The 27,914-nt window shown below is 45.3% G+C and overlaps 1 long non-coding RNA gene across 1 annotated transcript in view; it reads right to left on the bottom strand.

The window, feature by feature from the left end:
• The window catches only part of LOC310888724, a 44,705-nt gene extending 23,763 nt beyond the window's left edge, over positions 1–20,942 (bottom strand). The window contains exons 1-7 of the long non-coding RNA XR_014576098.1: positions 20,429–20,942; positions 12,727–16,702; positions 10,164–10,220; positions 9,594–9,901; positions 9,395–9,483; positions 9,183–9,260; positions 6,183–6,249 (exon numbers count right to left, since the gene is read on the bottom strand). This is a non-coding gene — a long non-coding RNA (uncharacterized lncRNA). The remainder of the gene's footprint in view (positions 1–6,182; positions 6,250–9,182; positions 9,261–9,394; positions 9,484–9,593; positions 9,902–10,163; positions 10,221–12,726; positions 16,703–20,428) is intronic.
• Positions 20,943–27,914: the final 6,972 nt, after the last annotated feature.

The raw sequence follows: 27,914 nt of genomic DNA, 5'->3' as shown, positions 1-27,914 counted from the left end.
GGACCAGTCAATGGGAACCCTTGGATAATTTACTCCTTCCTATAGTCCTTATATTGCACCAGCAGCAGCAGCAGCCACTCCAGGAAGGGAGACAGGGACTACAATTAACACTGTCCCTAGAGAAGGAGTGCCCTCTAGGCTCTGGCAATAATTAGAACAATGTAGAAAAGATATTGAGAATTTCCCTTTCCCTGATACTAACAGTACTAACACTAACTGTGTATCCTCTTAGGGAGGTTCCAGTGGGACAAGGACAAATAGGTTATGTGAACTCCCCCTTCCCTTACCAGCAGAAAGGTTAGGAGTTTTAAGAAGGAAATTAAGTCTTTAACTGAGGACCCTATAGGACTAGCAGAACAGTCAGATACGTTTCTAAGGCCTAATTTGTATTCGGGGGGGGGAGGGGGGATGCCAATCTTGAGTATGTTATTCCCTGGAGAAGAATGTTTAGGAGGGGAACAATTAGGCAGGCAGCTATGCAAGAATGGGAAAGAACCAACCCCCCCCCCCCCCCCCCCCCCCCGCCCCAGACCAGGAGTAATTCCGATAGAGCAGAAATATCCGCTTATCCAACTGGGATAATAACAACCCACAACACAGAAATCATATGAGAGACTTAGGGTCAGAATGAGAAAGTACTCGAGGATGAATCCTGAGGACCCGGTAGCCCAAGGGCTCTTGAAAGTTCATTTTGTGATTAAAGTCTGGCCAGATATACAGAAAAAACTCCAGAAGGTGGGGGGATGTAGTGAACAGTCACTGGAGACCCTCCTGCAGGAGGTCCATGGGGGGAGATGAGAAGGAAAAGCAGAGAGTGAAACTAATGGTATTCACAGTGGACCAGGTAATGAGGCAGAGAGTTGGAGACAGAGGAAGAAAACTTTCAGGGGAAATCAGGCCCAGGATGGAAGGGAGAGAATCATAGAATCATAGAATCATTAGGGCTGGAAAAGCCCTCCAAGATCATCTGGTCCAACCATCCCCCTTACTACCAATGTCACCCACTAAACCATGTCCCTAAGCACCAAGTCCAACCTTTCCTTAAACACCCCCAGGGACGGTGACTCCACCACCTCCCTGGGCAACCCGTTCCAATGCCTGACTGCTCCTCCTGAGAAGAAATTTCTCCTCATTTCCAACCTAAACCTCCCCTGGCGCAACTTGAGGCCATTCCCTCTAGTCCTATCACTAGTTATCTGTGAGAAGAGGCCGACCCCCAGCTCCCCACAACTTCCTTTCCAGCAGTTGGAGAGAGCAATAAGGTCTCCCCTGAGCCTCCTCTTCTCCAGACTAAAGAACCCCAGTTCGTTCAGCTGCTTGTCATAGGACTTGTGTTCCAGGCCCTTCACCAGCTTCGTAGCCCTTCTCTGGACATGCTCCAGGGCCTCAATGTCCTTCTGGTAGTGAGGGGCCCAAAACAGAACACAGTACTCGAGGTGTGGCCTCACCAGAGCAGAGTACGGGGGGACGATCACCTCCCTGGTCCTGCTGGCTACCCTATTCCTGATACAAGCCAGGATGATGTGGGCCTTCTTGGCCACCTGGGCACACTGCCGGCTCATGTTCAGGTGAGCATCGATCAGCACCCCCAGATCCTTTTCCTCCGCACAGCTTTCGAGCCACTCTGCCCCAAGCCTGTAGTGTCGCATGGGGTTGTTGTGACCAAAGTGCAGGACCCGGCACTTAGCCATGTTGAACCTCATCCCATTGGCCTCTGCCCTTCGATCCAACTTGTCCAGGTCCCTCTGCAGGGCCTTCCTACCCTCCTGCACATCGACACTTCCCCCCAACTTGGTGTCATCTGCAAACTTACTGAGGTTGTACTCAATTGCCTCGTCCAAATCATCAATATAGATATTAAAGGGGATGGGCCCCAGCACCGACCCCTGGGGATCACCACTCATGACCAGTCGCCAGCTGGATTTCACTCCATTCACCACTACTCTCTGGGCCTGGCTGTCCAGACAGTTTTTAACCCAGCAAAGAGTGTACCTGTCCAAGCCATGGGCTTCCAGCTTCTCGAAGAGAACACTGTGGGAGACCATGTCAAAGGCCTTGCTGAAGTCTAGGTAGGCTATATCAACAGCCTTTCCCTCATCCACCAGGCGGGTCACCCGGTCATAGAAGGAGATGAGGTTGGTCAGGCAGGACTTGCCTTTCATGAACCCATGCTGACTGGGCCTGATTCCCCTGGTTGTCCTGCATATGCTGTGTGATTGCATTCAAGGTGACATGTTCCATCACTTTTCCTGGCACCGAGGTCAGGCTGACAGGCCTGTAGTTCCCCGGGTCCTCCTTATGACCCTTCTTATAGATGGGTGTCCCATCACACTAGCTGCCAGTTCTTAGTGCTGGCCCTGATGCCCTGCAAGGTTTTCAGGCAAATCATTGTACAAAGATGAATACAGGATCAGAAGTCTGCATTTTCCCAGCGTCGTATTTCTGTCACTTAAGACACAATTTCCTTTCTTAATCATTTTCTTTAAAATTTTCAGTTTTGTTTTATTTTTAATTGTTATTCATATTAATAAGAATATTTTAATAATTTCAATTTAATTAATTATTTTCTTAATCAGACTTAAGAAACTCAGTATATTTTTCCTCTTTAGTTTGCTGTAAGCTACAGCCTGTTCCGGAAATGGAACTGTTGGTGGTTTCCTGTGACATGGACAGCTGCAGCAACTGCAGAGGACTAACAAATTATTTTCATTCATCTCTCTGCAGTACTGTATCACATAGAGAAGAACAGGGGCAAGAGGAGGGAAAGAAGGACATTTTCAGACAGCAGGATGCTATGCTATCGAGTCGAGTCTCCCCACCATGCTTTTTTTTTTTGTACACAAATGTCAGTCGTTTCACCTTGATCGATAATTTAAAAGCAAAGTTGCAAATTTTTTTTTCTTAGTGATCATCAGGCCTGGCTGCAATGGTTTCTAATTTTTAGCATATATATAGAGTTTAATAAAGTTATTTGAATACTTGTCAAGTTACCTATGAGAAAACAGCTACTCCAAAAAGATTTTAATGGCACATCTTTGAGCAATGGACACTTTATACAGGTCAGAAGAATGGCACTAGCCCTCTTCTATAAACTTGGAAAAACAGAAAGCACCTGGTCATATTTAAATTAGTATTCAGCTTGGCAATTAAGTCAACATTTACCACAATTCTGATACACAAAATTAATCAGGCACAGAATACAAGGAGATCAGTAATCCTTCTTTAAAAAAAGAAAAGGAAAAGAAACACTGTAAGAACTTTTAAGTCCTGTAACTTGTCAGTACTGAAACATTGCATAGCACTTCTCTATTCTTCTACTTCAGAAGACAAAGCCACTCAACTATCTTTTCCTGGATGTTGTGCAGGTGACAGAAAGCAAATGGACTTGGAATATGGTATCAACTCATTTTAAGGCAGTAGCATCTTCCTTTAGCTTTTCTAATATGTGCATTACCATCATTCTGAATCTGCCAAAAAAAAAACAAAAAACAGCATGCTCTCACAGGATATCATCACAGCATTAACTGTGATAGAAAAGAGCAGGCTGGCTCTTCCAAAACCACCATTGAGCCCTCTAACAATGCTCTTCTTGTTGATAAGGATTAAGAATCTAAGTTGTCTGTGCATATAAAATTCCTCATCTCCTCAAAAGCCTGGCACTCTGCATCCCAAATTTGCATGCAGGACCCCTTTACCTGTGGTCCATCAAGCTCTAAAGAAGACTTGAACAGAATCCTTTGCAGTTAACATGTTCTCTGCTCTCATTGGGTAGGAGGGGGAAAGGATGCAACATAACAAATATCTTGGTTGTGGTCCTAGCAATTTTGAAATATTGTTCTTTAATCAGTATCTTATCAAAGGTATATTCCTGATACTCACAATTTCCAGGTAAAAAACTCTCATCAACCATCAGGAAGCAGTATTAATACTCAGGGGATAACCTGTCTGCACTAAACTGGTTAGCCACAGACAGACCTATAGCATTCTCATGAGCCAGTCTCCAGAGAGAAGTGAGCAAATCAAATGCCCTCTTGCCACCCTATCAGTCACTGCAGCAGCTGTTCATGCCAGAAATTCTGGTATGTGCATGGAAGTAGCACATCAGCTGCAGCATGCACCATGTCTTCCAAATCAGTCCTGCAGTGTTTTCTTCATGCCTTCTGTGTCCAATATGCTTACATATGTTGGTAATTACTGAGTTTCTCTCCATCTGCTTATGAAATGGGGCAGCTATGCAATCAGAATAGAGTTCTCCGAAGAGACACAAACGTGACTGGAAACATTCAAAACCAAGGCATATTTTGAATTGACAAAGCTGCATGAAATGGCAAACCAAAATAGTTTCTGGCTTGAGAGTTGCTAATGAGAAATGAACTGTTTCCTGGCAGGAGTTCATTCCTTATGGCATACGGAACTCATGTCAGCACCCACAAATCTTGGCACCACACACAAATACCAATGAGCACTGTGTGAATGTAGATAGCATAGGCTTTGTACCATGTTGGCCATGTAAGACAAAAGGGCAAACCATAGGCCGAGTGACAAAATGGTGTACAAATATAATAATCAAACTTAGCGTGTTGTTTTAGAGCTAGAAGGATTCATGGTAATAGATAACTTCACTGCTGTTTTGGAACTTAATGAATTCTCAGCTAAGGATTAAGAGCTGTCTTCAGATAACTAGGAATAATAAAACCAGATGAATTAATCATTCCAAGTTTACTTTCTGCTATAAACAGGTCTGCTAGAAATCCAGAGTCACTGAGGTTTATACATGTGGTAGTTAGCAAAGCTTCCTCCAACTGTGTACTAAGCCAGTGCCCTTAATCAATATGCCAAAATGTTACTTAATAAACTTAATACTTAATAAACAAAATACAGAAGATCCCCAAACTTGATTCACCCACAGAACTCTGGTATCTGAAAGTTGAGACAGACTGCAAAGAAGACGTTTTTCTAAACGGAGTTAGCACTAGTTTAACAGTTCCCACTGTAATCGATTCCACTCAGACTGGTACAGGAAATTCCTTGAAAATCATGCAGTGGAATAATTAACCACTTTAAAGCAGCACTGATTTTGTTTGGTTGGTTTTTAATTTGACTGAGCTCCAAACATAAATTAGTCAGTAAAATTACTTTTCCTTTTACCTGAATATGTGCTTCTTGCTTAGTCATTAGAGATACTACAGGATTTTCAGGACAGGTCAGGGCTTGTGAGGGCTGTAAAATGGCAGGTATAATAACATTCTGCAGTTGACTTTGTGACAAGGATCCTTGCAAAATACAAAGACAAAATATTTAAACAGAGACTTTTTCTCCACATCTAATTCATACCTATGTGTCTTGCCTCTTTAACTGAAAACTTCAAAGCATATTTAAATAACATTTATTGGTATTGTTTCCTTGGTACATGTTGGCCTTGAATGCCTCCAGGGATGGGGCATCCACAACATGAACCTCATAAAGACACTTAGCATATCACTCAGCTTACAGGAGAGTTGTCATTTTTATTTCTTCTGTATTTGTTAAGAATGTCTTTGTGGAGCTATGTGGAGCTATAGTACCAACCGTATCCTGGGGTGCATCAAGCACGGCATTGCTAGTCAGTCGAGGGAAGTGATTGTCCCCCTCTACTCTGCGCTGGTGCGGCCTCACGTTCTGGGCACCACAGTACAAAAAGGACATGAAACTGTTGGAGAGTGTCCAGAGGAGGGCGACGAAGATGATGAAGGGCCTAGAGGGGAAGATGTATGAGGAGCGGCTGAGGTCACTTGGCCTGTTCAGCCTGGAAAAGAGGAGGCTGAGGGGAGACCTCATCGCGGTCTACAGCTTCCTCACGAGGGGGAATGGAGGGGCAGGCGCCGATCTATTCTCCTTAGTCACCAGTGATAGGACCCGTGGGAATGGTGTCAAGCTGCGGCAGGGGAGGTTCAGGCTAGACATCAGGAAGAGGTTCTTCACTGAGAGGGTTGTCATGCACTGGAACAGGCTCCCCAGGGAAGTAGTCACTGCACCAAGCCTGTTGGAATTTAAGAAGTGTTTGGACTGTGCACTCAGTCACATGGTCTGAATTTTTGGGTAGACCTGTGTGGAGCCAGGAGTTGGACTCGATGATCCTTATGGGTCCCTTCCAACTCGAGATATTCTATGATTCTATAAATAAATAATGCAATGGCAATTACCTTCTTTTGTAGTTTTGATGTCAGTGTTTCTTCAAAGAAGAACTGAGGTCATGAATATGTTGTTCTTCTTTACCAAAAAACATGGAATTTAAACTTAACCAACAAGTAACGATAAACTTTAAATTATTAATCAACATTTTTGTAAGTGTGTCCCGTCCCCCCCCCCCCCTCCCATTTTGGTAGCATCCAAGCAATATCTTAACCTATCCATCTAAACAACTGTTACTGACTAAAGCACAGAAAGTACCTGTGGTGATTTTACTCGGGTGGGCAGCTGAGTTCCACCACAGCCGCTCTCTCACTTTCCCCTCCTCAAAGAGGAAGGGGGAGAAAATACAACACAAAAAGCTCAAGGTTTGAGATAAGGATGATTTAATTAAAGGGAAAAGGGAGAGGAAAAAAAAAAAAAAAGGCCATGCGGAAGCACAGAGAGAAAGGGGAAAAAAAAAAAAAAAAGTTATTCTCTACTTCCCATCAACAAGCCATGTCCGGCCACGTCCTGGGAAGCAGGGCCTCAGAACGTGTAACGGTTGTTCGGGAGAACAGCCCCCTCCCCCATGAGAGCCCCCCTTTTTATTGCTGAGTGTGACATCATGTGGTATGGAATATCCCTTTGGTTGGTTTAGGTCAGCTGCCCTGGCGATGTCCCCTCCCCATCACTTGCCCACCCCCAGCCTGCTGGCTCTTGGGGGCTTGGAGGTAGTCCTGATGCTGTGCCAGTACTATGCAGCAATAGACACAACACTGGAGTGATACCAGTGCTGTTCTAGCTATGAGTGCAGAGCACAGCACTGTATGGGCTCCTGCAGGGAAAGTTAACTCCATCCCAGACAGACCCAGCACAGTACCATGGATTTTCTGGCTATGTCAGAGATGAGAGTCTTTTGGATATGAACAGATGCTTTAATCTCATAAAATCTTTCTTCAGCTTTGAAAACCAGGTGCTGCTGGTTTGCAAAAGCCATTGAAATGGCAATACTACCTGGTCCCATCTCACGCTTTTTTAAAATGAGTAAATTAAACACAAGAACATGGGAATAAATTGATGTACCTTGCCCTGTTCTAGTAAGAAGGCTTTCAGAACTTACTACAGCGATGGCTTTGCACTACTGATACTTTCACTGTTTTTACAAAGATACAACATGCCAGTCAGAAACATGTAAGTAGTAGCAACCGTATATCATGTCCTATAAAATTACACAACTGGTACTCTACACATGATCACTGCTTTTTCATTGCAGGAAGAATATCATTTGTTGCTATAACAATGTCCTCATAAGATTGTTTAGAAATCCCTTATGTCAAAGTCTGTCAAGGACCTGTTCCTGACAAGAGACAGACTAGGATTTGAGACCACTCTGTCTTCCCCATTACTACTAAGTGGAAGAATGTTCACAGGGTCACTGGTGAGATGGAAGACAGGTTCCTGGGCTAAAAGCGACACTCCTATAGGAACAACTACCATTAAATTGCAAGCAAACTAATTCATGTAATTACTTTATCTCCATTCTGTTTTTATAACTACTATTTGTACCTCATGCAGTAAAACGCCTACTTGCAACTTATTCAAAGATTCATCCCCAGAAGTGCATGATTCCCTAAAAACAAATTCAAAAAACACTGAGCTACCAATCCTCCTAAAATATTCCTTTCTCCTCTCCAAAACCAGCCCAGCCCAATCCTGTCCAGATCTGTCCTACAGAAAAAAGCAGTTCTGCACATCTCTTTATTTTAGCTAATATCTGCTTTTCTACATAAATATTTATTGTGGTTTATTTGTGTTTCTTTTTTAATTATATGGCCGGGAGGGAAGGTAGGAAGGATGGTAAAGGAAGATGATTTCCATCTTTTTTGAGCAAGTATTGTATCTGAAAAGATAAGAGACTGAAATCATCCTTTGCTTGGAGCAAAAAACGATTAATTTTAAGGTTAGCCAATTTGATGTCATGTCTTAACTGGCAGCAGAATAAATTACTATCATCTGCTATCTACCAGCTTTCTGAAGTAGACTGCTAGGTTACGTTTATACTGCTGAATCAGAGAGGTCTCTGAGGCCAAGTGGCACAGCCTGATTCAGGCACACTGCTTACAGCTAGTCCACTCTAAAGTGGCTCTGCCTTGGAGATCACCAACTGGAGATGTTCAAAACAGAACCAGGGAGTAAGCTACTGGTTAATAGTGTGGGCAGTCAAGAAAACTAACACTCATACTCACTCTTGTACCTTGATTTATTTTTTGGTGTAGGCATACTCTAAAATTTCTACCTTATCTATGATTTTTTGTACATTATTTTGATGTAATTTTGAGGGTAAACCCAACTTAGATTATCTTAAATCCTTTTAGCTATGTTTAGGTGTGTCACAAACCTAAATAAAAATGTAAAAAATAGAAACAAAAACAAAATTAAATAAATATACATATACATATACATATAGTTTACACATACTAATGCCTAAGTTCTGAAGCAACTTCCCAGTCTCAGCCCTATGCTAAATAAATACTGTAATAAAGAGATCAGTCCTACTGCATAGTAGCCTTCAATGACTTGTGCACATTTCCCCTGAATATCATGGAAGCAATACACAGTCCTTAAAGGGACTTTGAGGTCACCTGTCAGCTGGATGGAAAGAGGGGCCCTTCTGAAAACCACTTTACATTTTCAGAGATTGCCCAAGGAACACTGACCTCTTCCACAAACCAGGGACTCTCATTCCTTTCCAGCCCTCCTCCTCCATTGACTGTGTGAGCAATTCAAGGAAAATGTATGAAATCTACACATTTTTCAATAGTTTATGCAATATTATGTTAACATGGAAAAATAATATATTTTTACTTTAAGACCTCTTTATTGGAAAGTACCTTCCAAGTTTATACCAATGCTTAAGTTTTCATTTCTACAATGCAGAAGCATTTCTTAGATAGGAAAATACGTTCTCTTATTTACCAAATAAGAATACAGTACTACGGTAATTAAAATGTGACAGGATCTAAATGGCATACCTGTATTAGACTGTGAGTTAGACTTCTGAAAAGTAAAAGATGATGATCTTGCACATTTTCTGGAACAACAGATGAAATCTAGAGAAAGTTAAATATAATGTCCTGCGGGTACAGATTGGCAGGTGATTTCAGCACAATGTTATGATACAGAATTAAAACCTGAACACGATAAATTCTAGGAATGATTTACAGGAACAATTTTAAGGCAGTACCTAAAAGTAACAGAGGGTCTTGGAATCGCACTCAACACCTGGCAGAAAGCCCTAGGGAGTCTTCTTTCTTTCTACTAAGTTCAGGGGACCTAAAATCAAACATCAGATCACAGCCCACAGGCTCAGAGTATTTTAAGAATGAGAAGTTAAATTATGCTGTGGCCAAAACAAATAGGAAAAGGCAGATAAGAGCAAATACCCATGATAAAGATACTTGGCTCCTTTTCAGGGCTTCTGGAGTTTGGCTTTCTGGTAAATGTGAGAGGTAATAAGCCAAGAAATCTTGAAAGAAGACAGAGGAATATATATTAGGACATAGCAGGTGGCTCTACAACCCTTGTAGTCTTAGTCTACTAACAGGAAGTTTGTCCTGGCTCATACAAAATAAGGGTCCAAACACTATTTTCACAGGCAACAGTCAAACCCTATGAATAACTCAGTGTATTCTACTGTTTCAGTGAGGTGGTTATTACCATTTTCAGCTTTGCAAACTGGGTCTTCTGCAGGCTGCTGGAAAAAAAAATATAAGTGTGGAAAGGTCAAGGAGAATAGAAGAGTCATTTTCTAGCGCAGGACACAAGGTATATCAATATATATATTAAAAGCAGTCTTGTTTTTACTTTCCATTTTTCCTTGTTCTATTTTGATCCCAATTATTACAAGTCTTAAGCTGGGATAAAACTTTTATTACTGTAAGAATCATTGTCTATAGAATCCTAATTTCTCATCATTTTTGATCAATTATGCAAAACAAAACTTTAAGTTTTACCTTCAAAGGATGGTCCTTCGTTTCAAATACAAACATCGGATGGGCAAGCATTGCTCTCTGGAAAAGAGAAGAGAATATTTTTAATAACAATTCCATAATAGCACTTCTCAACTATAGTTCTCAAAGTGCTACGCAGTAACAAGCAAGACTTTATTTCTTCGTTAAAAATGGAGAAACTAAAAATCTGCAGTGATGTACAAAACAGTCCATAAATAAAGTGCTAGTCCACAAATCCCAGTATGAGTTTTGCATAACTAGAGACCACATGGTTTGGCCTTATTTTTTTACACTTCTTTTAGCTAAAAGGAAGAAAGAAGTTCCTTTAGCCTTTACAAAAAACGTGTCTGATTCTATAGTCTAAGCAATCTTCAAACCTGCAGTGGATTTCCATCAGGATAACAGAAATGTTTTAGGGAACTACATAATAGTAATAACTATTTGGTTTTTAGACCCCATTAAGCAGTAACTTTGGAAATCACATTCTCTTCCCCTCATGTCCTATATGGAGTTAATCATAGAATCATGGATTCATAGAATATTTTGGGTTGGAAGGGACCTCAAAGATCATCTAGTTTCAACCCCCCTGCCATAGGCAGGGATGCCATCCACTAGACCAGGTTGCTCAGGGCCTCATCCAACCTGGTCTTGAACACCTCCAGGGATGGAGCATCCACAACCTCTTTGGGCAACCTATTCCAGTGCCTTACCACCCTCTGAGGGAGGAACTTCCTCCTAACCTCTAATATAAATCTCCCCTCTTTTAGTTCAAAGCCATTCCCCCTTCTCCTGTCAATATCTGATTGAGCAAAGAGTTGCTCTCCATCTTTTTTATAAGTCCCCTTCAAGTACTGAAGGGATGCAATGAGGTCTCCTCGGAGCCTTCTCTTCTTCAGGCTGAACAGCCCCATCTCTCTCAGCTTTTCTTCGTAGGAGAGATGTTCCAGCCCTCTGATCATCTTTGTGGCCCTCCTCTGGACCTGCTCTAACAGCTCCACATCCTTCTTCTGCTGGGGGCTCCAGACTTGGATGCAGAACTCCAAGTGGGGCCTCACAAGGGCAGAGTAGAGGAGGACAATCCCCTCCCTTGACCTGCTCGCCACTCCTCTTTTAATACAGCCCAGGATGCAGTTCACCTTCTGGGCTGCAAGCGCGCACTTCCTGCTCATGTCAAGCTCTTCATCCATCAGAACACCCAAGTCCTTCTCTGCAGGGCTGCTCTCAATGAGTTCTTCACCCAGTCTGTACTCATGTCCAGGATTGCCCTGGCCCAGATGCAGAACCTTGCACTTGGACATGGTGAACCTCATTAGAGTCCAGCGGAGGGCAACAAAGATGATTCGGGGCCTGGAGCATCTTCCCTATGAGGAAAGACTGAGAGACCTGGGTCTGTTCAGCCTTGAGAAGAGAAGATTGAGAGGGGAATCTCATCAATGTTTACAAATATCTGAAGTGTGGGAGAGAGTGGGATTTGGCCAACCTCTTTTCAGCAGTTTGTGTGGATAGGACAAGGGGCAATGGCCAAAAAATGGAGCACAGGAAGTTCAGCGCCAACATGTGAAAGAACTTCTTCACGGTGAGGGTGACGGAGTGTTGTGGTTTAACCCCGTCAGCAGCTAAACACCACACAGCTGTTCGCTCACCCTCTCTGGGATGGGGGAGAGAAACGGGAAAGTGAAGCCTGTGAGCTGAGACAAAGAAAAGCCGTCTGAATGGCTTTCACTTCTGCAAACTGACTCGATTCACCTTCTCCCTCAGCAGCTTCTGCAACTCGTTGTGTATGTACTGGGTCGGGCTGGGATGTTAACTTTCCCTGCAGCAGCCCATACAGTGCTGTGCTCTGCACTCGTAGCTAAAACAGCAAGGGTATCACACCAGTGTTGTGTCTGCTGCTGAGCAGTGCTGGCACAGCATCAGGACTCCCCCTAACTCCCCTAGGGGTGGGCAAAGATGTGAGAAAAGAAACATCACCAGGGCAGCTGACCTAAACCAACCAAAGGGATATTCCATACCATATGATGTCACACTCAGCAATAACAGGTGGAAAAAGGAGGAAGAGGGGAGGGGTGGGCTCTCGTTGTGAAAATGTCTGTCCTCCTCCCGAACGCCGGCTACGTGCGTTGAGGCCCTGCTTCAAGGACGTGGTCAAGCATCGCTCATTTGTGGGAAGTAGAGAGTAATTTCTTTCCTCTGCACTTCCACATAGCCTTTACTTGTTTTGTTTAGTTTTCCCTTTCCCCCTCCCTTTTCCCCTTTCCTTTTTTCCCCTTTAGTTAAACTGTTAATTTAGTTAAATTGTTTAGTTAAATTGTTTAATTAATAATAATCTTTCCTTAATAATTATTTTTTTTTCCTTTAATTAAATCATCCTTATCTCAACCCGTGAGTTGTTCTTTCCTTTACTTCTTCCCCTCCTCATCTAAGGAGGGGGAGGGAGAGAGCGGTTGTGGTGTTCAGCTGCCTAGCACGGTAAAACCACCACAGTCCTTTTTGGCGCCCAACGTGGGGCTCGAAGGGTTGAGATAACAGTAGAATTGATTAAAACGCTTACAACTAACACACTTACTTGCTAGTCACCATATTCAGTGTCCTGTTAATAGTGGCGTGTTTGATCATGTGTCATGCAATCCCTGTCATGTTCTCCTTTCTCCTCTATATCCGATCCGAGAATGTGCTACAATCTGTGTTCGTTTTTTAAATTCGCTGTGCTGCCAAGCACTGGCCTTGAGTTTAATCTGGCATTCAGGCTCTGCACTGTTATCACTTGGGTCTCATGGAAACTATCTTTTAGAGAACGTTCAGAATTACACTGCCTTCCTTTCCTCATCTGGAAGTCATTTTATGAATAATATCAGGAATGGTACCTCCTCCTTCTTTCACAGTGGGCTAATTACAACAGTCTCTGAGTATTTTGAATATCCATGTGTAACCCATATATTACTATTTCTAATTCTGAATAACGGGTTTCCTCTTCTCTCTAAGATTAGTCGATTGTTTAGAAAGCTTACCCGGGAATCTGTCCCGAAACAGTCTTGTGGCAGGTGGCAAGGTGTGTGGGAGGATATCGGCAGGTACCTGTCACGGGTGTCTCCTCCAATAGTTTTGAACTTCACCCCTGAACTAGTGCAAAATCCTAAAAACCTGATAGAATGTTTGAGAGTCGTATGCCCTGACCCTGATAATGCCGGAGAACGACAGCTTGCAGCACCCTGCTGGGTCCTGGCTTACTCCTATCAAACACTGTTTAACATCATCCAGCACCTTGAAGAGAGGGAGGAAGTCTCTGAATCTGATGACCAGATAACACATGCTGTGACTGACCCAGAGGATCAACCAACTATGGTATCAGTCGCCCCCATAGTCAAGTCAAAGCAATGGAAACGGAAGTCAGCTCGTTTAGTAAGGGAAGAAGCCTCTCCTAAGAAGGAGGGAGAAGGGGAGAAGGCAGGCACCTCTAAAGCAGAGCCATCACAAAAACAGCAGGAAGAAGAGATGGAAATCATAAAGGAATCAGAAACCACTCGATCCCTATCCCTGAGTGAGTTGCGAGAAATACGAAAGGATTTTGGTCGACACCCAGGTGAACACATCCTCACCTGGCTGCTTCGATGCTGGGACACTGGGGCTAATAGCCAACAATTAGAAGGCAATGAAGCCAAGCAGCTGGGATCCCTCTCTAGAGAAAGGGTCATTGACAAAGTAATTGGGAGAGGGACACAGGTTCTCAGCCTCTGGAGGCAACTCCTGGCAGCTGTGAAAGAAAGGTATCCCCATAAGGAAGATATCGTATATCAAGTAGGCAAGTGGGCCACCATGGATGAAGGTCTCCAGCATCTGTGGGAATTAGCTGTGCTGGAGATGATTTATAGTGATTTGGACAATGCCCAGACACCTCAAGATCCCGATGAAGTCCAGTGCACAACATCCATGTGGCGTAAATTTGTGCGGAACGCACCATCATCACATGCCAGTACACTGGCAGGAATTCATTGGGATGAGGGGATGGGACCAACAGTGTATACTGTATCCTGCCAGCTTCAAAAATATGAAGACAACCTCTCTGCTCCGCTACAGGCCTGTGTCTCAGCTGTGGAAAAACTGTCCGAAAGACTTGACCACCTTGTAGAACGAGCATATCCTTCCTCATCCAGACGGAGTGATATTTCAGCCACTAAGAATCAGTATTTTCCTGCTCGAGAGAGAGAGAGTATCCAAGACGCACACCACGTGGCACCTTGTGGTTTTATCTGCGTGACCACGGGGAATATATGAGGAAATGGGATGGTGTACCTACTTCAACCCTAGCTGCTCGGGTACGTGAACTGAAAGGAAATACAGCAGAAAGAAGAGGGGCTCCTAAGAAAAATGCTGCTCCAGTGTCTGTTGGGCAGTTCCCCAGAGGCAGTAGAAGAGCTGATGTTATTCTTGACCCTGAGGAAGGGACCTCTGCTTCTCATTTGCAAGAATTAAGTGGCAGATACTCCAACCAGGACTAGAGGGGCCCTGCCTCTGGCCAGGTAGAGGAGAGGGATAACCGAATTTATTGGACTGTGTGGATCCGATGGCCTGGCATATTGGAACCACAAGAATACAAAGCTTTAGTGGACACTGGCGCACAATGTACCTTAATGCCATCAGGCTACCAAGGGACAGAACCCATCTGTATCTCTGGAGTGAGAGGGGGATCCCAACAATTAACTGTATTGGAGGCTGAAGTGAGTCTAACTGGGAATGAGTGGCAAAAGCATCCCATTGTGACTGGCCCCCAGGGCTCCATGCATCCTTGGCATAGACTACCTCAAGAGAGGGTACTTCAAGGATCCAAAAGGGTACCGGTGGGCTTTTGGCATAGCTGCTTTGAGCACAGAGAAGATTAGGCAGCTGTCTACCCGGCCGGGCCTTTCAGAAGACTCTTCCGTTGTAGGATTGCTGAAGGTTGAAGAACAGCAGGTACCAATAGCTACCACAATGGTGCACCGAAAGCAATATCGCACCAACTGTGCAAATTAATTAAAGCAAGAAGCCTTGGGCCCCTTACCAAAGTTAGTCTCTTGATAAGAGTGTGAGCCTATCTTAAGAAACTGGCAGAAACTGGTCCTGCGGATGGACAAGAGCCAAGGAGCAACTGAGTCTGCACAAAGACAAGAGGTCAACTAGCGGTGACGAGGAAGAGTCACCAACCTTCATCCCCACGACCCCCGACGACCACCACCAGGAGACACTGTGCAAGCGCAAATGGGAGGAGTTTATGGAAATGACTCATTGGAACTAATTTTAATATGAAATGGGGACAAGTTATGAGTATGTATAGGCGCATTGTGAAACTTCGTGCATATGTAACTCTGATGCATATAACCATAGCAAATTGCCACGTCAGGCACGCACAACTTTGGTGGGACTACCCCCCCATGCTGCCCAGCGCTAAATAAACATACCTACTTTACAATCTTACTGATTGTGGAGTCCGTTTTCCGCAAGTCACCCCTATTCTGAATTTATAACAGCAATCTCTCCTCCTTCTTTCACTCTGGATATTCCTATTTGTGGTGGTTTTACCGTGCTAGGCAGCTGAACACCACAACCGCTCTCTCACTCCCCCTCCTTAGATGAGGAGGGGAAGAAGTAAAGGAAAGAACAACTCACGGGTTGAGATAAGGATGATTTAATTAAAGGAAAAAAATAATTATTAAGGAAAGATTATTATTAATTAAACAATTTAACTAAACAATTAACAGTTTAACTAAAGGGGAAAAAAGGAAAGGGGAAAAGGGAGGGGGAAAGGGAAAACTAAACAAAACAAGTAAAGGCTATGTGGAAGTGCAGAGGAAAGAAATTACTCTCTACTTCCCACCAACGAGCGATGCTTGACCACGTCCTTGAAGCAGGGCCTCAACGCACGTAGCCGGTGTTCGGGAGGAGGACAGACGTTTTCACAACGAGAGCCCACCCCTCCCCCCTTCCTCCTTTTTCCACCTGTTATTGCTGAGTGTGACATCATATGGTATGGAATATCCCTTTGGTTGGTTTAGGTCAGCTGCCCTGGTGATGTTTCTTTTCTCACATCTTTGCCCACCCCTAGGGGAGTTAGGGGGAGTCCTGATGCTGTGCCAGCACTGCTCAGCAGCAGACACAACACTGGTGTGATACCCTTGCTGTTTTAGCTACGAGTGCAGAGCACAGCACTGTATGGGCTGCTGCAGGGAAAGTTAACATCCCAGCCCGACCCAGTACAACCTCCACCCCTTATTCCATAACATTTGTGTCACTCTCAGGTCCCCCATACTTTAGCATATAAGTATTCTCATCACCGTTGTCCCTTGTCCTTTAACAGATCGATGGGTAGGTATGTCTTTTCATTCTATAGGTCTTTCTCAGTAAATGTTCATAAGAACTGTTGAAAATTTGGTCTTCGTCTGCCAAAATGGTCACTCACAGCAGGCGGAGTTGGATGTCTGGGCGCCAGCACCAGCTTAGCTCAAGACCTTGTTGCACTTGCCCGGTTCCTTGCAAAGTTGACCTGTCGTTGATCCTGCAGCGTCTTCCTACAACATATAACTTAGATTACAGATTAGTTTTCTCTCAAGGTTAAATGCTTTTGGCATAGCTGCTTTGAGCACAGAGAAGATTAGGCAGCTGTCTACCCGGCCGGGCCTTTCAGAAGACTCTTCCGTTGTAGGATTGCTGAAGGTTGAAGAACAGCAGGTACCAATCGCTACCACAATGGTGCACCGAAGGCAATATTGCACCAACCGAGACTCCCTGATTCCCATCCATGAGTTGGTTCATCGGCTGGAGAGTCAAGGAGTGATCAGCAAGACTCGCTCACCCTTTAATAGTCCTATATGGCCAGTGCGAAAGTCTAATGGCGAGTGGAGGCTAACGGTGGACTATCGCGGCCTGAACGAAGTCACGCCACCGCTGAGTGCTGCAGTGCCGGACATGCTAGAACTTCAGTACGAACTGGAGTCAAAGGCAGCCAAGCGGTATGCCACAATCGATATTGCTAATGCATTTTTCTCCATCCCTCTGGCAGCAGCATGCAGGCTGCAGTTTGCATTCACTTGGAGGGGCATCCAATACACCTGGAATCGACTGCCCCAGGGGTAGAAACACAGCCCTACTATTTGCCATGGACTGATCCAGTCTGCGCTGGAACAAGGGGGAGCTCCTGAACACCTGCTGTACATTGATGACATCCTCGTGTGGGGCAACACAGCAGAAGAAGTTTTTGAGAAAGGGAATAAAGCAATCCAAATTCTCCTGAAAGCTGGCTTTGCCATTAAACAGAGTAAGGTCAAGGGACCTGCACAGGAAATCCAGTTCTTGGGGGTAAAATGGCAGGATGGACGTCGCCATATTCCGATGGATGTGATCAATAAAATAACAGCAATGTCTCCGCCAACTAGCAAAAAAGGAACGCAAGCTTTCCTAGGCCTTGTGGGATTCTGGAGAATGCACGTTCCAGGCTATAGTCAGCTTGTGTGTCCTCTATATCGAGTGACTCGAAAGAGAAACTATTTCGAGTGGGGCCCCGAGCAACAACAGGCTTTTGAACAAATCAAACAAGAAATAGCTCGTGCAGTAGCCCTTGGGCCTGTCCGTACCAGACCAGCTGTGCAAAACATAACTTACACTGCGGCCGGGGAGCATGGCCTCACCTGGAGCCTGTGGCAGAAAACCCCAGAAGAAACTCGAGGTCGACCTCTGGGGTTCTGGAGCCGGGGCTATCGAGGATCAGAAACCAATTACACCCGAACTGAAAAAGAGATACTCATGGCATATGAGGGTGTTCGAGCTGCTTCAGAAGTTGTGGGTACAGAAGCACAGCTCCTCTTGGCACCACGGCTACCTGTGTTACACTGGATGTTCAAAGGGAAAATTCCCACTACACACCATGCAACTGACGCTACGTGGAGTAAGTGGATAGCGTTAATTACACAGCGGGCTCGAATGGGAAAACCCAAACTCCCAGGAATCCTGGAAGAGATCATGGACTGGCCGGAAGGCAGAGATTTTGGAGTGCCGACAGAAGAGGTAACCCGTGCTGAAGAGGCACCACCATATAATGAGTTGCCTGAAGACAGAAAGCAGTATGTGTTGTTCACTGACGGATCCTGCCGTGTGGTAGGGAGCCATCGGAAATGGAAAGCTGCTGTGTGGAGGCCACATGCAAATGTTTGAGAAAAACCACCACAGTGTAGGACTCCATACAGCAGCCTTCCATCTCCGATGCTTTCCCACAATACGACAGGACCCATCAGTGAACAGGGCATATTGCTTCTCATTTTCTGGTAGCTTGTTGTACAGTGGGGCTTCTTCTGCACGGGCCACCTCCTCCTCTGGTGATATCCCAAAGTATTTGCCTACTGGCCAGTCCATAATCACTTCCAAGATTCCTGGGCGACTGGGGTTTCCTATTCGAGCCCGCTGAGTAATCAGTGCAACCCACTTGCTCCATGTAGCATCAGTTGCATGATGTGTAGAGGGGACCCTTCCTTTGAACATCCAGCCTAGTATCGGCAGTCGAGGTGCCAGGAGGAGCTGTGCTTCAGTACCGACCGCTGTGCTTCAGTACCGATCTGAAGCAGATCGAACTCCTTCATATGCTGCCAATATCTCCTTTTCCCTTGGAGTGTAGCGGGCCTCAGATCCTCTGTATCCCCGACTCCAAAACCCCAGGGGTCGACCTTGAGTTTCCCCAGGTTCTTTCTGCCAGAGGCTCCAGGTGGGACCATTCTCCCCGGCTGCGGTGTAGAGCACATTCTTTACATCTGGCCCTGCTCGGACTGGCCCAAGGGCTACTGCATGAACTATTTCCTGCTTAATTTGTTCAAAGGCTTGTCGTCGCTCCGGACCCCATTTGAAATCATTCTTCTTCCGGGTTACTTGGTAGAGCGGGTTTACAACCAGACTGTAATTTGGAATGTGCATTCTCCAAAACCCCACGACACCTAGGAAAGTTTGTGTTTCCTTTTTGCTAGTTGGTGGAGACATAGCTGTTATTTTGTTGATCACATCCATTGGGATTCGACGACGTCCATCTTGCCATTTTATTCCTAAAAACTGGATCTCTCGTGCAGGTCCTTTGACTTTACTTTGTTTTATGGCAAAACCAGCCTTTAGAAGGATTTGGACTATTTTCTTCCCTTTCTCGAAAACTTCCTCTACTGTGTCACCCCACACAATGATGTCACAATGATGTCATTGATGTACTGCAGGTGTTCAGGAGCTTCCCCCTGCTCCAGCGCAGACTGGATCAGTCCATGGCAAATGGTAGGGCTGTGTTTAAACCCCTGGGGCAACCAATTGCAGGTGTATTGGACACCCCTCCAAGTGAAAGCAAACTGTGGCCTGCACTGTGCTGCTAGAGGGATGGAGAAAAATGCATTAGCGATATCAATTGTGGCGTACCACTTGGCTGCCTTTGATTCCAGTTCATACTGGAGTTCTAGCATGTCCGGCACTGCAGCACTCAGTGGTAGCGTGACTTCATTCAGGCCACGATAGTCCCCTGTTAGTCTCCACTCGCCATTAGACTTTCGCACTGGCCATATGGGACTATTAAAAGGTGAATGAGTCTTTCTGATCCAGTTGCTTGGCTCTCCAGTTGACGAATTAGCTTATGGATGGGAATCGGAGTCTCGGTTGGTGCGATATTGCCACCAGTGCACAGCTGTAGTAGCGATTGGCACTTGCTGTTCTTCGACCCTCAGCAACCCCACAACAGAAGGGTCCTCTGAGAGACCGGGCAAGGTAGACAACTGTCTAATGTCATCTGTCTCCCTCTTGTCATCTGTCTCATCTTTTCTCCCAAGGAACCCTTTTGGGTCCTTGAAATATCCTCTCCTGAGGTAGTCTATGCCAAGGATGCACGAAGCATCTGGGCTGGTCACAATGGGATGCTTTTGCCACTCATTCCCAGTTAGACTCACTTCAGCCTCCAATACAGGTAACTGCTGGGATCCCCCCGTCACCCCATAAATACCGATGGGTTCTGGCCCTTTATAGCTTGATGGCATTACAGTCCATTGTGCACCGGTGTCTACTAAAGCCTTATACTTCTGTGCGTCTGACGTGCCAGGCCATCGAATCCACACAGTCCAATAAACTCGATTGTCCCTTTCCTCCCCCTGGCTGGAGGCAGGGCCCCTCTAATCCTTGTCAGAATCTTCGTTTCTGTGTCTAAAGGACTGCCTGCTGGAAGTTGGAGCAGCAAGTTTCTCAGACAACCCTTTTTTCCTGATTGTTTTCTTTTGCAACTTACGTACCCGTGCCTCTAGGGTCGCAGTAGATTTTCCATCCCATTTTCTCATGGCCTCTCAATGGTCACGTAGGTAAAACCACAGGGTGGCATGGGGTGTGTACCCACCATATCGTCTTCCTTGCGTGGATGAACGCTTACCCCTGATAGCTGAGACACTGGTTTGTTCAGCTGGGGAGGAAGGTAAATTCTCTTCAAGTCGGTGGACCTTTTCAAAGTTTCTCCACAGCCGAGATGCAGACCTGTAATGAAAAGGAGAGACTTTCTTCGTACTGCCAGAGCTGTTTAGCCACTTCATCCACTGTGGGTTCCTCATCCTCTCTCCAGGCCATTATTGCCAATGAGCTGGCATGTGATGATGGTGCACTCCGTACAAACTTCCGCCACATGGGTCGTGTACACTGGACTTCATCTGGATCTGTGGATATCTGTTTGTTGTCTAGGTCCCTATAAATCACCTCCTGTATGGCTAATTCCCTCAAGTACTGGATTCCCTTCTTCATAGTGGTCCACTTGCCTGGTAGACATACAAGTTCTTCCTTGAAGGGATACCTTTCCTTCACAGCTGACAGGAGACGCCTCCAGAGGCTGTGAGATCGTGCTCCATCTCCAATTGCTTTGTCAATGCCTGCGTCTCTAGCAAGTGATCCCAGCCGCCTGGCTTCCCTGCCCTCTAATTCCACACAATTGGCTCCCGTGTCCCAGCACCGGAGCAGCCAGGTGACAAGCTGCTCACCTGTGCAGCGACCAAAATCTTTTCGCACATCTCGTAGCTCACGCTGATATAGGTTTGGGGTAATTACTGTTGTTTTTTTCGACATCTTCATCCTCCTGCTGCTCTGATGGCCCGGCCTCGTCTTCTCTATACCTAGACCTAGCAGAAGACTGTCTGCATTCTAAACGACCTGAATCTCAATACCATCTTTTCACCTTGCCTACAGGGGCAACTTGCACTGCTACAGCTCATTTCTCTGACCCAGCCACAGGGCCTGCTACAGGGGTTGGAATACACGGTGGGCCAGCCACAGGGGTTGAAACAACCGCCGGGCCCATCAGAGGAGCTGGGATGACCGCTGGGCCTGTGACAGGGATTGGAACAACTGCAGGGCCCGTCACAGGAGCTGGAACGACGGCTGGGCCCATCACAGGGGTTGGAGTGGCCACAGGAGCTGGAGAGGCCATGGGAGCTGGAGAGGCCACGGGAGCTGGAGAGGACATAGGAGCTCGAGTGGCCTCAGGGGCTGCAGAGGTTGGAGAGACCACAGAGGTTGGGGTGGCTGCAGGGGTTGCAGTGGCCGTTGGGCCTTTCACACGACTTGGAGTGGCCGCAGGGTCTGTCACTAGGTTTATAGTGGCATCGATTGCAGCTCGATAGGCATAGGCCAGACCCCAGCATGTTCAGTGATTTCTGTCACTTTGGAACTGCCAGAGTCATGACACTCTTTTTTCAAGCATTCTACCAGTTTTTTAGGATTTTGCAGTTGTTCAGGGGTGAATGTCCAAAACACTGGAGGTGCCCACTGCTCTAGAAACCTGCCCATATCCTCCCACTATCCCTGCCACTCACAACTATCCCGCCTCAGGACAGATCTCTGGGTGAGATTCCTAAGTAGTTGTTTAACCTTAGACAAAATCTGAAGTGCATTCAGGAGGGATAACAATAAGAACATGGTGGTCTTGAACATGCCAAGGATATTCAACATCTTGGAGAACTATCGTAACTAGCTCGGGGGATAAGAGGGTGGTGAAGGAGAAGGGGAGAGTGAACAAGTAGGAAAAAATATCTCCCCCTGTCCCCTCCACAGATTGGCTCCCTGCTGAAAAAAGGCAATAGGTGTAATTGCTGATAGTTTCCAAGATATGTTTTCCAAAGTATAGAGTCGACGACAGGGCTGAGTACAAATACCAGGTTAGGGTCATGACCAGACATTTCATCATATCATAAGCCATTGTTACACCGCACAGTACCATAATGATCTTACACGAGGGCCCGGAAAGGATAAACCGCACGACAGGGAGCACATACAGAAAGTAACGTGCTATAAAACTCAATTTGGAACACAGGCACACCAGACCTGAGATTAAAGCAATCAACATTGTGACTAGCAACCATTAAGCAGGTCCAATACTTATACCAATTTTAGTTTAACACACTCTGGTCACATCTGTCGATATCTCAACCCTTCGAGCCCCACGTTGGGCGCCAAAAAAGGACTGTTGTGGTTTAACCCGGCCGGCAGCTAAGCACCACACAGCCGTTCGCTCACCCTTCCCCCCTCCCTCTCTGGGATGGGGGAGAGAAACGGGAAAGTGAAGCCTGTGAGTTGAGATAAAGACAGTTTATTAAGACAGGAAAATAATAATAATAATAGTACTACTACTAATAATGTGTGCGAAACAAGTGATGCACAATGCAATTGCTCACCACCTGCTGACCGATGCCCAGCCTATCCCCGAGCAGCCGGCCCCCCCCACCCCGGCCAGCCACCCCTATATATTGTTTAGCATGATGTCAGATGGTATGGAATACCCCTTTGGCCAGTTTGGGTCAGCTGTCCTGGGTCTGTCCCCTCCCAGCTCCTGCTGCACCCCTAGCCTGCTCGCTGGCAGGACAGAGCGAGAAGCTGAAAAGTCCTTGGCTTGGTATAAGCACTGTTCTGCAACAATTAAAACATCAGCATGTTATCAGCGTTCTTCTCATCCTAATCCAAAACACAGCACCCTACCAGCTACTAGGAGGAAAATTAACTCTATCCTAACTGAAACCAGAACAATTACCAACAGAAAAACGCATAGCTAGAATATAATGGTACCTCTTAAAAACAAATATGCATATTTTGAGCTTTCAGTAAATATAAAAAAGATATATCCCATCAATTGCTTTAGAGCCAAAAGGAAAATGTTCTTGCCCTCAGGATATTTAATCAGAGGTTGCTGATGGTACCACAGTTATTTAGCATTTTTAGGGTTCTGTATTGAATCTATCCAAGAAAAACAAGAAAAATAAATGCAATTCCTGGAAAGCATTCCATGTAGCTCATCAGTAAGATCCTTACTCCTCAATCAGGCCATTCATAACAGAGTTTTTAAAATATATATGTATTAACTGTGTGTATAACCTCTGCATCAATTTCTAATTATCTAATAACATTTCTAATTTCTAATAACAATTTCTAATTATCTAATTTCTAATTATCTAATAACATTTTAAACTTTTCAGATATCTAAACACAACATATTTGCAGCTGATCCTCAAGGAAAAAGCAATGTAGAATTACTTGTGGATCTAATACAACAGCATCAAGGAGTTACCACAGTCATGTCAACATGCTAATTTTAACACTGGCGAGCGACTTTGTGTTTTTCTACCTTAAGGTTGCTGCTGCCAGGGTGGACAGCTGTGTGCTGGAAGAAGGAGGAGAACCACTTTTGCAGCCTCCTCTCCTAGCTGAAGTTTGAAAGAAACCTCCTCCTCTCCTAGCAGTGGGGGGGGGCACCCCAGCCAGACAGCATCTGAGTCTGTCCCGGGAACGAAGCAGCACCAGTCAAGGCTGGGTGCATGCAGACATGAAGGAAATGGGGTGGGCTGGAGCCACCCCTCCTTCTCGTCACCAACAGAACACAGACAGACATAGGCTGGCTAGTGCCTGGTTAAGACCGGGCCACTCCAGTCCTCAGCAGCTTGGTACTTCTGGATGAAAAAGGCTGTTGGAAAAGTTACCAGAAAAACATGCCAAATGAGCTGCCTCTGGCTGCTGGGACTGGAATAAACCACCAGCCTCAGCTAAGAGTCCAGACACAGGACCCGTCTGCCTGCCCATGAATAATCCCCACAGATTGGGCTCTCTTTTCCTCACGACAGTTCATGAATGTTATATATTGATATATATATATCCTGCACAGAAGCACTAGCAAATGTGCTCTGGTCTGAGCGCCCCTACGCAGAAGGCACCTGGCTTTCAGGGATGGTACCTGCTCTGCTCTACTCACCCAGTGGTGGGATCCCTGCCCCATCAATCTGCTCAGCGCCCTGCATTAGCACTGTCCCTGCAGGTGACTGGTAAATTACACTGGTCTATATGCTCAGAGGGAGACTGCATTTCTAAAGCTGAGTTTGAAAGAAAATGCAAAGATGCATTTTGGGAAAGATAATTGTTGGCTGCTGCCTAAGTCTAGGAAGCACTAGTTAGAATGATGTGCCAGAAATCATGTAAAATTGCTTTCACCAACTTCACATGTATCCCAAGAGCCAGCACTGTCCATGAGGTGTATGCATCATTCAGCCTTTGCTGTTCCACTCTTCACTTTTATTGCTTTTGCTTTTGTCCTCCTGTAGAAACTTCACAAAATATATGTTTAAAAAAAATAAAAATCAGGGCACCGATGGTTTTGGCAATTTTAGAGTTATTATTATTATTGCTCCATCTTGAACAGAGAACAGATAAATGGCATCTAACCTTTGAGAACTAAGGACAGCATGGATACAATCCAAACCCAACTCTTTCCAGTTTTCAGGCAGAAGGAAAACCTATGCCAAAAGTGGCTGTCAGTGCTGTGGTTCTATTCCTCCCAGAGCAAAGGAAAAAAAAAGGTCAAACCAAAACGAATGTTTAAGAGGCTAAGATATGGCATAAGGCATTTGTGATCTCCATCGAAGGTTTTTATTCCTAACTTTAAAAGAGTTATTTTTTTCATGTTCAGATTCAAAAGCAAATAAACTGTTGCATCTTTACCATTTACCAAAGTTGCATGTTTGCTGGAGTTTGAAAACATTGTAATTCATATTCATACAAAATATTTTCACATTTTTGTATCTAAAGTTAGAAACCTACTATAAAAATAACAGAAAAATGTTTTATATCACTGAGGTTGGCTGAGTTTGACAGCAATTACAGTTCTTACACATGAATTATATTTTTCTTTTGCAGTCTTAGCAATATATACTTTTATATACAGGAAGAACAGAATCTGACTTTCTCATTCAAACTCGTGTTTGTTTAAATGTATTTCATTGGCTAGTGATCCTCTACAGCTAATTACAAAACTGAGTAGCTATATTTAAGGAATTAGGATTTCTGTGGTATCACAGGTATGCTGCTGCATACTTGTTGCATTCCTGCCCAGTGACTAGCCAATAACCTACTTCAGGGACTAGTCAGTCAGCTTTAAGAAAGATGTAACCAATTTTCCAGTAAATTAACGTAATACTTTTCAAAATATGAAATTGTCCACACCTTATATTGTGTTCTGCATTTCTGCTTTCTATTAGGTTTTAAAATTAGGCTTAACTGAAAGCCATATGAGAAACTGTACTTTAAAGATTTCACCGCAAAGCTGGCAATAGCTTTTTTTAATGCTATTTGTCATTTGAGTGCCATTTGACCAGTTAGGTGGCAGGATTCTCATGTTTGTATTGTTTCTTTCAACGGTTTTGTGAGAAAAAATCTCAATAATTTTCTTTAGTTTACAGGTATAATATGAAATGTATTTTTTTTGTATCAAACATGAGCTTGGTTTGTAATCTAAAGCTCTAATATCCAAGAGCATTTGGAAAACTGAGGGAGCTGGGGTTGTTCAGCCTGGAGAAGAGAAGGCTCAGGGGCGACCTGATCGCTCTCTACAGGTACCTTAAAAGCTGTGGCATGGTTTACGGGGTATGTTTCCAGCCACCCAGTAGTTACTTCTATGTCCTGGTTCCAGTTAGGACAGAGTTAAGTAGCTCATAGTAGCTGGTAGGGTGCTATGTTTTGGATTAGGATGAGAAGAGCGCTGATAACATGCTGATGTTTTAATTGTTGCAGAGCAGTGTTTACACCAGGCCAAGGACTTTTCGGCTTCTTGCTCTGTCCTGCCAGCGAGCAGGCTGGGGGTGCAGCAGGAGCTGGGAGGGGACAGACCCAGGACAGCTGACCCAAACTGGCCAAAGGGGTATTCCATACCATCTGACGTCATGCTAAACAATATATAGGGGTGGCTGGCCGGGGTGGGGGGGCCGGCTGCTCGGGAATAGGCTGGGCATCGGTCAGCGGGTGGTGAGCAATTGCATTGTGCATCACTTGTTTTCTTACACATTATTATTGTTAATACTATTACCATTATCACTATTATTATTATTATTGTTATTATTATTTTCCTGTCTTAATAAACTGTCTTTATCTCAACTCACAGGCTTCACTTTCCCGTTTCTCTCCCCCATCCCAGAGAGGGAGGGGGGAGGGTGAGCGAACGGCTGTGTGGTGTTTAGCTGCCAGCCGGGTTAAACCACAACAGTCCTTTTGGCGCCCAACGTGGGGCCCGAAGGGTTGAGATATCGACAAATCTGACCAGAGTGTGTTAAACTAAAATTGGTATAAGTATTGGACCTGCTTAATAGTTGCTAGTCACGATGTTGATTGCCTTAATCTCCAGTCTGCTGTACCTGTATTCCAAATTGAGTTTTATGGTGCGTTACTTTCTGTATGTGCTCCCTGTTGCACTGTTTATCCTTTCCGGGCCCTGGTTTAAGATTGTTATGGTACTGTGCGGTGTAACAATGGCTTATGAAATGATGAAATATCTGGTCACGACTTTAACCTGGTATTTGTACTCAGCACTGACGTCGACTCTATACTTTGGAACCCATATCTCGGAAACTATTAGCAATTACACCTATTGCCTGTTTTCGTTAGGGAGCCAATCTGTGAAGGGGACAGGGGAAGACATGTTTCCCTACCTGTTCACTCTCCCTTTCTCCTTCACCACCACCCTCTTATCCCCCGAGCTAGTTACGGTGGTTCTCCGAGATGTTGAATATCCTTGGGATACTCAGACCAGCCTGCTCTTGTTGTTATGTCTCCTGAATGCGCTTCAGATTTTGTGAAGGGTTAAACAACTACTTAGGAATCTCATCCGGAGATCTGTCTTGAGGCGGGATAGTTGCGAGTGGCAGGGAGTGTGGGAGGATATGGGCAGGTTTCTAGAGCAGTGGTCACCTCCAGTGTTTTGGACATTCACCCCTGAACAACTGCAAAATCCTAAAAAGCTGGCAGAATGCTTGAAAAAAAGGTGTCATGACTCTGGCAGTTCCAAAGTGACACAAATCACTGTAGCGTGCTGGGGTCTGGCTTGTGCCTATCGAGCTGCAATTGATGCTACTAGCAACCTAGCGACAGCTCCTGCAGCCGTTCCAGCTCCAGCTCCTGCAGCCACTCCAGCTCCTGCAGCCGCTCCAGTTCCAGCTCCTGCAGCCGCTCCAGCTCCTGCAGCCGCTCCAGTTCCAGCTCCTGCAGCCGCTCCAGTTCCTGCAGCCGCTCCAGTTCCAGCTCCTGCAGCCGCTCCAGCTCCAGCTCCTGCAGCCACTCCAGCTCCTGCAGCCGTTCCGGCTCCTGCAGCCGTTCCGGCTCCAGCTCCTGCAGCCGCTCCAGCTCCAGCTCCTGCAGCCGTTCCGGCTCCTGCAGCCGCTCCAGCTCCAGCTCCTGCAGCCGCTCCAGCTCCAGCTCCCGCAGCCACTCCAG

Source organism: Anser anser (assembly GCF_964211835.1).
Source record: "Anser anser genome assembly, chromosome: W".
In the NCBI taxonomy this organism is placed as follows: domain Eukaryota; kingdom Metazoa; phylum Chordata; class Aves; order Anseriformes; family Anatidae; genus Anser; species Anser anser.
Note: the sequence above shows the minus strand (reverse complement) of the source record. Positions and strands in the feature narration are given on the sequence as shown.